Below are 10,461 nucleotides of genomic sequence, written 5' to 3'. Positions count from 1 at the left end.
ATTCATCAAATCCATGAATGCTACTGGAGCATTGGTTAGTCCAAACGACATAACCAAGAATTCGTAGTGTCCATATCTCATTCTGAATGCAGTCTTCTCAATATCCTGATCTCTCACTTTCAGCTGATGATATCCCAACCTAAGATCGATCTTTGAGAAGTAGCTTGAACCTTGCAGCCAATCGAATAGGTCGTCAATCCTCGGCAATGGATACTTGTTCTTCATCGTTGCCTTGTTCAGCTCTCGGTAGTCTATACACATTCTCATACTTCCGTCCTTTTTCTTCACGAATAACACTGGAGCTCCCCAGGGTAATGAACTAGGTCGAATGAAACCGTTGTCCAACAGCTCCTGAAGTTGCGTCATAAGCTCCTTCATCTCCGTCGGTGCTAATTGGTAAGGTGCTTTTGCTATCGGTGTTGTTCCTGGTAACAAGTCTACACGAAATTCCACTTGTCTATCAGGTGGTAATCCGGGAAGATCTTCGGGAAAGACTTCCGGATAATCACATACGACCGGTATATTCTGCACCTCCTTCTTTTCCTTCTTAGCATCAATCACAAATGCCAAATATGATGCACATCCTTTGGATAAACATTTTTTTGGCTTTCATCAGGGAGAAGATTCCAGAATTCACTCTGCGTTTCTCCCCGTACACCATAAATGATTCCTTCCCAGGTGGGTTTACCCTCACTATCTTCTTTCGGCATTGAATCACAGCATCGTTGGTGCTAAGCAAATCCATACCCAAGACGATGTCGAAACCGTTTAACTCTATGGGTAATAGCTCTTCGTGGAATTCGTTTTCGTTTAGGTCGATGACAATGTTCCTAATACGATTGCTAACAGGTACGAATTTGCCACTGACAAATTCTACAATCAGGGCATTATCAAGTTTTTCTACAGGAAATGCTAATTTCCCACCAAATTTATGCGACACAACAGAGTGGTTGGATCCGGAATCAAATAGTATATTGGCAGGCAAACCATTTACAAGAAAGGTACCTGAAGCGACGTCTGCTGCCTCCTTCGTAGCCTCGAGCATCATTTGGAAGGCTCTTGCCTTCGGCTTCGGTGGTATGTTGGGTCTTCCTGCCTCCTTCTTCTTCGGGCAATCCTTTGAAATGTGCCCCTCCTCGTTGCACTCATAACAGACCTTCTTAGTGACGTGCATTCATTGGCATAGTGCCTAGGCTTTCCACACTTGAAACAAGTGACCCCTCCGTCAAACTTCCCAAAGTGCTTCTTCTTGCACTTTTCACACCACTTCGCTTCTGATCCTCCTCCTCTCGAACCAGATTTCGAGAATTTACTCTTCTTTCCGGACCTCGAGGATCCGTCAAATCTCCTCTTCTCACCAACTTCGTCCCTCTCCAGACCCCTTTCTTTCTGCTAGGTCTCCACATTCTTAGCCGCTCGAACAGCTAATTTCAAAGTGGTTTCCATCTTGACTGTTGGGCCAAAGTCAGTCGGCAGTCCGTTTCCGAACTTCTCAATTTTGGAAAGTTCGGTTGGCACTAAGTATGGAAACAAGTTCATCTTTTCTGTGAACGCAGTAGCATAGTCGTTGATGCTCATTCTTCCCTTCTTCAAGTTTTGAAACTCATTATTCAGATCAATTAGATCTATCTCCGAACAGTATTGCGCCTTCAGTTGTTCTAAGAACTCATCCCATGACATTTTCAGAGCTTCTCCTCGCGACATTGTATCCGCCAATAGCTTCCACCAGCTCAAGACTCTAGTTTTCAATTATCTCACAGCGAAGACGGTCTTCTGCTTTTCGCTACCGTCGCAGCTCTCAAACACCATCTCCATCTCGGAGATCCAATCCATAATCTCAACAGGCTTTGGGCTTCCTGAGAGACTTGGTGGTTTTGCACCCAAGAAATTCTTGTACATTCGCCCATCCTTGGCATTTATCCTTTCCGGGCCATCCCTTCTTTCACCTTGATTCCCTACTTGACTCACTTGACGACTGTAGTTCCCTTACTCAGATTGCTCCGGAATTGGTTCAGTATGGTAGGTTCGTCCCTATTTTCGTGGAACATCTGTCTCATTTCTTTCCTTTGTTCAGCTAGCATAGCCCGAATCATGGCTTGAACTCCAGCCATGGTGACTGACTCACGTGCAACTTCTTCTACAACAAGTATTTGCTGAACCACTGGGGGTTGGTTTATGTTCCCATTTGCATTCACGTTTCCGCTACGGGTCCTTGCCATCTTGATCTATACACCGAATAAGGTGAATTTATATATTTATTTAGGATAGACGTTTAAATCATCCTTATCACTCCAAAACGTTTACATGCTAGTTCTAATATCGTAGTCGTACGTTTAGAATCCTAAACACATAAGGTTTCCAGATCCGGTCGGCAACGTACATACCATAGATCCGAACAAATAACAGTATATCAGGCACAAAGCATTTAGCACATAAGAGCATTTTAGGCACAATTCCTAAAATAAGCTAGTGCTCACACCTCACAATCATCGCTTACCATTCTAAGTTTAAGTCTAGAAATCCTACAAATTCCTAGTTCGCTTAAACTAATGCTTTGATACCAACTGTGACATCCCCAAAATCACGGCCAGAAAAGACCGATATTGTTTATGCTTTGTTTAAAAATCAGAGTAACATTTTAAATAAAAGTGTTGCGGAATTTGTCCCAAAACAAAATATGATAAAGATTTATCAAAAGCATTTCCAAAGAAATGTATTTCATTAAAAGACATGGGATGTCATGTTCGATACAGATCAAAAGCATAAGCAGTACAATATAAGCCTTACTACATTATTTCATATCTACAGGCCTATATCCGTAATCCCTCATCCAAACATCACATCTATGCTCATGCGCCACTACCTGTAATACACGAAACTGAGTGGGTCAGGCTTGGGAGCCTGATGAGCACATAGGGTCTTAAACCCACAATAAATAAATTTATTAATTTCATCAATCAACAATAACCCGATTACCCGTTCCCGTTATCCTCAGTTTACGTCCCTAAACACCTATCATAAGGGACCTAGCCTAAGGATCATCATCGGGATGGACACTTCTGCTAAGGGGATTCCTTAGCAATAAATGTCCTAAAGGCAACCATATGGGGGATGGAGTACACCGGTGAACACATCGTTCACAAAAACCTACAGGTTGCGAGCCTGCTAGTGTTCCACTGGACTGTCTAGAAGAGTCTGTGGTCGTCATCCATACTTCGCTAGATGACAGAATCAACAACATCAACATCGAGGCCTCTCATCATTTTATCACACATCACCTATTACATCTACCCATATTTTACCCCAACATTTTCGTAGATATAAAATACAAATACAGTTTAAATCATTGAAAACGTGTATAAAAACGTTCATCCAGCATAGATAGCAAGTATTCAAATAATATGCACACATAGCACGTAATTCATATAAAATACTTCATATCTATGTGTAAGCTGAAAGTAACTATGCACTCACCTGAAAGGTGGTGACTCAGCACTCGGACAGCGCTTCGATACTCTCAAAACAATTTTCCTTCGATAAAACCTAGTATCAATTATACTAGGGTTTAGTCTAACGTCAACCGCGACTAATTAATAGTCTAGCTATTATTATTATTATATAAGCATTAAATAACACTCAATATAACTCATAATAATAGCCCACATAATTATTTTAAGGATCTAATAACATTCCTATAATTATTTGAAAGCTATATTAAAAATTGCGTAAGCATAGCTCGCTTACAGCGGATTTTAAAGAAAATCGGGCTTTATTTGGAGCAGCGTTTCGAAACCGAAAGGCCCTTTTTCTCGGGACTCCGGGAGCCTCGGGGCTTCCCTTGGGTGCTAGGGGTTCACCTAGACTTTAGGGGGCTCAAAATAGGCTAGAGAGAGAAAGGGGATTGGTGTGAAAAACTCGGAACCCTTCGCATGCCTTTTATAGGCGCCTAATCTCGGATTTACGCTAAGCGTACGCCTCAGATAAGGCCACCAGCTCGGATCCAGCTGTCTTCGCACGTCGGATGGATAAGGGCGAGGGTACGTGGGGCGTACTGACTTCGGACGCGGGGAGTATGCGAGGGCGATGTGTCGCAAATCTGAAGCGAGGCGTGATCAGCAAGCGACGGTCCAGATGCTGCCACATCATCAACTTCGCACCAAATTCGTGATTTTCTACTCCGAGTTCTAAAAATCATAACTCTCGCATATGAGCTCCGTTTTTTACGCTCTTTATATCCACACGAAGGTGGGAATGTAATCTACAACTTTCGTTTAGACTCCGTCGGCTAATTTTGAATTTATTTTAAAAGTTATATTATTAACAGGCCGAGACAGGATTGGTCTGTTAAAAATTCATAACTTCTTCATCCGACGTCCGTTTTCGCCCATCTTTTTCTCGTTACGCTACTCTTAACGAGATATTCGATTCTTGTTCAGGTTGTCTCGGCTAAAAACCGCTCGATCTAATATTCAAATTTCGGGCTGTATACTACTAAGCCGAAACTTCGAAAAATCATAACTTCCTCATACGAAGTCAGATTTGGGCGTTCTTTTTATGGACGCTCTCGGTTTAACGTATTCTAAAACCTTCGTTTAGATCACTAAGGCTAAATCTTGCTCTATCGTAAATTCACTATTTACGCTTTCCGGTATCATGTCGGTTCCGTCGCGAAACTTCGACATATCATAACTTCTTCGTTATAACTCGGATTTCAGTGTCCTTTATGTCCCCGAAATCCTTGTTTCGACCACTACAACTTTATATAAAGATATGGGGCTTATCTCACACTTTAATTTTGACGCTTATTTTTATTCTTTATTAATTATACATTTATAATTAAATAATAAGCACATAAATACACATAATTCACATAATACTCGAATATTTCATCTTTATTACTTCAAAAAGAGTTACAATAGTTGACCTAGACTATTACATTGCCAAAAATGCTTAGCCCTGAAACCCGGGCGTTACAGACAGGGATTATAATCATTCTCTCCGTCTATCTGTTGTTTCCCAATTTCCGATTTATGACGACCGATTAATTGAACAAATCAAATCAATCCAGGCCTGGTGTCATCACTAAATCATCAAGGGGATCACATATATCGCTTTTACCCACATGGGGTAAAAGGAACGGATAAACTTCGACCCAAATGCTTGCTTGTACTTACTCAACAAACTACACACAACAATATGTTTTATAACAACCAAGTTACTGGTGCGTTTACATATGTCGATGTGCAACTGACTCGCAACTACAACTCACACGTCTCTGTTTGAAGAATATAAGATATTATCGTCTCTTGATCACTCGTGATAAAATCCATGAAGTGATTCAAATGAGCATGGGTTGAATCCAATACTCGAATCTTATTCCAGGAGTACTCATGAACACTGCAACCACTTTGTCCTAGACAAACTACAGACCCATTCATGACAATCTTGCCTCAATACCTACTTCCAAAGTATGATCGACTGTGGATGGTTTGAATAACCTAGCTATTCGGGAAGTCAAAGCATGCAAAGTGAAACATAATAATAATACTAATCATATATAGCCCAAAAACTTTTGAGCCATATTGATTACTCATCATTCATTGTATAATGTTTCGAATAATCAACTTAATACTTGAATTGAAACAATAGTTATGCCATGCTCCAAGCATGCACACTATGTTTGTCTAAATGATAGTTGTGCCATGCACCAAGCATGCACATTATGTTTGTCTATGGTCCTTAATTTTTTAAATAGATCAATTGAAAAACATTTCAATGATGCTCATTTCAAAATTCCAAATCCTTATTGCAAGTGTAATAATTCCAAATTCTTGTCACTGCTAGAAAGTGTTAGATTCTAAACTATCATGCAATGATTCTTTTGTAATGTCTAGGTGCCAAAAGTCATAGAGACTTGACCGATGATATTACAAAATATTCCTTTGGAGATTGTTAGAAGACAATTCCATGGAAATGAAGTCTCGAATTCAAAGTACATTCCTTTGAACATCCTTCTTGCATAAAAGTTTCTAAATTCTTAACTATTCTTCAACTCCCAATATGGAAAAATTCCATATTTTCCATACGACAACTCATTATTAATAGACTCCTGTCTATTCATAATAATGTAAATATGGTCCTTCCATTACTATACTTCCAACTGTCCTTAAACGACCAATCGTTAGCGAACCTTAGATTGTCCTTAACAGTTGTTTAACCACTTTAGTCATATCCGGTTCTATTCCTTTTTCCCTCTTAATGCCCTAGGCATTTGGAAAATTCACAAGAATATTATAGCATATGCAATTGATCCTATACCTGAAGCATATGGGATACGGTTCATAATGTCTAACATAAAGACATGATACTTAATCAGACTTTTGCTATAATATTTCTATTTGCCATGTTCTCATAATTTTGATTATAAAGAGGTATGCCGCAATCATAACCAAAATTTGAGAATGCAATTAACCTTTCCATATATAGAATTTCCTTATGTTTAACCATTCCAACATAACATTCATATAGATTTGACTAAAATTGATTAAAAACTTAATCTAAGCTTTTAGATTTGAAATTAACTTAATTATAGCAAAATAACTTTTCAAGCCCTACATCTTTGCAAATTGAAACTTTTGTTTTCTATAATTAACATTGCTAACTTGCAATAATTTCCAAAATAATCTTACTCCTACTAGCATAATAATTATTGTTTTTCTAGCATATCACTTATGATCCCACTAGCTTTGACATGTATTCAGAAATCAAATGGACTTCTAGAAATCAATCCTTATTGACTCTCATTACCAAAGTTCAGATTTTTGATATAAGATGCTTCGATAAGACTTTATCTAGGCTTCTTAAAATCATACACCTTTCCTTAGATAGCTCACATGTGTATCTAAACAATTTCAGAACTTACATAAATAAGTCTCAAATGCTTAGACTTTTTTACCATTCCTCACCATTCGAATTATGAAAAGGGATTGCCGTAATCATAATCGAATTTGAGAATGCAAATATCACAATTGTTATTTTCCTTAAAATCTACTTAGTGAAAGCATTTCCTCACAATCATCTTCATGAATTGGAGAGAAATCTTGTGACTCTTAGATTTATCTTGTATGTGTTCCTATCCATGTGAATTTGTCATAACCATAATCACAAGACAAGGTTAGTGACAAATCCAAATTCATATGAACTGAACTTGTTCAATCTTAATTTCTTGCCACTTGGTAGCACAATGGCCTACCATTGCTTCCAAGTTGTTATGCAAACAACTGAGAACTCATAGAACTCACATGCATAGTCAATTTAACTGGAATGAGCACAGAAACAAGAACATGTCAACACGATAGGTTATAAACCTCAAGTTGTGTGCTAGTGATAAACAATATGTTTTATTCTTGATTAGTTCTTGAAATTTGTCAAGATCTTTAAGACTCCCACTGCCCTTTTGACATATAAGATTCTCTTATCATGAACCATTCCTTGACAAACAAATATTCAAGAGTTAGTGCGGATTCTTATCAAGACAAACACTTCACACAATTCGCCTTAGTTGGTCTTTGTTTTATCCAAAAAATATCACAAGTTACCAATTTCAAATGTACAAGAGTAGAAAACTTTTACTCTACATTTGACAAGTGTTATAAACCTTTCTTAAGATTATGTCACTTAAGGTTACAGTCTTGGAGTATGACTCTAAGACTTGTTTTGGGAACGAAGTATGACTCATCTTCTTGATTTAACCATTTCAATGATTCACGATTCCTCTTCTTAGCCATACAGATGCACTAAGATATCCTTAGAAGATCAATTGTGATATGGTTTTCCATAATCATTAAGATGATCATAAAACACGATACTAAGGTACTCTCCCATCTCTTCAGATTAGAGAAACTTTTATCTTTCCGTTTAATGTGATTCTTCTCATTCGTTCTGCCATACACTGAAACTTTTCCAATGTTTAGAATTATACTTAAACTTGTAAGAATAACCATATTTACTAAATTTTAGTAAATCTTGATGAATAGTCTTATCGATCTTTGTGGTGGACCTGACCAACGCACACCCAGTGTACCCGATCCCTTAGTCCTTCACTTGACTCACATATACATGTGAACAAGGAACCGGTCTTAATTTACCAAAGATGGAAATTCTCATTCATCATACAATACAACTTGCATGATTCCAAGTTTCTGTCCAATTGAAACTTGGGTGATGAGACTCTTTCCTTATTTGGTAAATTTAGACACTACCACAAATGAAAGAATCAAATCCATTGCTAAACATAGAAACATACAACCATCAATTTTCACAAATGCCATTGCAAGGAGATATAAAAACAAAACAAGAATTTATTTATTTATAAAATGCGGAAAAAAACTTTTCCTTACAATGCAATTACAAATGAAAACCATGTTATTACATATTTCCTAGCAATCTATAATAACTCCTAAGCAGTAGCTCAAGAATCCAATCATCGAACCATGCGATAGAAATCCATTTTCGTGATCAGATTCAACATACTCTTCATTTAAGCTTCCTTCCTTTGCATGATCCTACAAAACATCAAAATGCAACCTTGTCACATCATGTATTAAGAATCAACAATTGGGAACTTAATAAAGTTAGACAGTAGACTTACCTGAAGCAGAGTCAAGCTTTGACTTTACCATCCTTGCGGTCTATCAGCCAGCTTCGCAACTAATGTCCCTTTTCTTGGCATTGGACTCTTTGGGAATGGCACACATGACATTCTCAGACTTAGCCCTTCTATTTACCATTTGTTCAACTGGGTTGACTATGGCTTATCCCTTTCCATTAGGAAGAGAAAGCTTATATGGATTTCCAATGTTGCCATTATCAATGTCCATGGAAGTTTGGGGAGTAGATCTTCCAATCCAATTTGCTTTTACCAGTGCGCCAAATCATTGTTGATTCAGTAGCAACGAGCAAATAGGTAAGATCAATAAGGGTCATGTCGTGGTCTCCTATATATTAGTCCTTAAAGAACCCACTTTATGAATTAGGAAGTGATTGAAGAACCCAGTCAACAGTCAACTTCCTTAGGAAGATGACTCCCAACTCTCCCAACTTGTCAGTATGTAACTTCATCTCCAAGACATGAGCACATACAAACTTTCCTTCCTGCGAATAGGGCTTTGAGTGACCTAAAACTTGTGGGTTAAGGAGAATTACTGGAGGAGGTGGAGGAAGTGAAGTCCCACTACAGCACGAAAAAAGGATTAATCTTTCACCTTGATCGCCTTGTGGAAAATCATCTATAAGAGGAAAGCTTGTTCTAAAAGATTTGGGAAGACCATAGTTGTCTAAACTAGACATCTACAAATGGGAGAAATGATGGGTTTTGGTCATAAGACATCCTATGTGCTCATACAAACCCTAATGCTTGGATCTAGGTTTCTCTATTGTACATGCAAGTTATCCAAGACTATAAACCCTAATTCTAACATTCAAGTAATCATATTAACATAAGAATAGGTTTAAGATGTTACCTTGATTGTTATGTAGCAATAACAATCCAATTCCTCCTTGTATTGACTTTAGAAAGCATAGAGTCACAATTGTCACTCCTCTAATGGTTCACAAACACCATAAGCAAGAGGATGAAGAGGAGAGAGGATGGAGGCCGCCCAAAACCATCTACAAACCCTATAGGAGTCTTAGCCACGTTTTTGGGTCATAAGGGATCCATATATATAGGAGGCAATTAGGGTTATCTAACAAGGAAACCCTAATTTGGATGCTTAAGCCCTAAGCAACCCATGAACTCTTTTAATTAGGGCCTTGGACGATTTCCTTATGGGTTTCCCCATAGAATTCGTCCACTCCTTAATTTAAGACAATCCATAGCCCAAATTGCAATTATCCCATAATTACAATTCCAGTCCCTTAAGTTTAATTAATCTCTTTTAGTCACAAAACTAATTACTAATTAATTCTTGACTAATATTAATTAAACAATATGATTTCTCCTTTAATATATTATTCTCATAATATATTAATAAATCATATTCAATCCTTTCTCTCCATAATTCATCCTATCAAGTTGCTTTGGTGAAGGCAACCCAAAAGGACCATGCACCATCGGGTCAAGTACATACCAAAATAGTTATGGACTTAGACACTAATCCAACAGTCTCCCACTTGGATAAGTCTAATAACTATTATGCGTATGACTTCAGATCCTGATCTGCAATCGTAGCTTTCCAAAGCCGCTTTCAGCTCTGATCCTATCAGATACGCGTGTCCTTTAGATAAGGGATCATATATTCCTCCATTCTAGATATCGTAAGACATGATTTCTAATCATTCTCTTTGTACTATTTCTCGAATTCCGATTTATGACGACTGACTAATTGAACATATCAAATTAGCCCTAGCCCGGCCGAGCATTTACGTTTGTCATCACAAAATCATCGAGGGGCCCAAAGA

Source organism: Lactuca sativa, chromosome 9 (genome assembly GCF_002870075.4).
Source record: "Lactuca sativa cultivar Salinas chromosome 9, Lsat_Salinas_v11, whole genome shotgun sequence".
Lineage (NCBI taxonomy): Eukaryota > Viridiplantae > Streptophyta > Magnoliopsida > Asterales > Asteraceae > Lactuca > Lactuca sativa.
Note: the sequence above shows the minus strand (reverse complement) of the source record.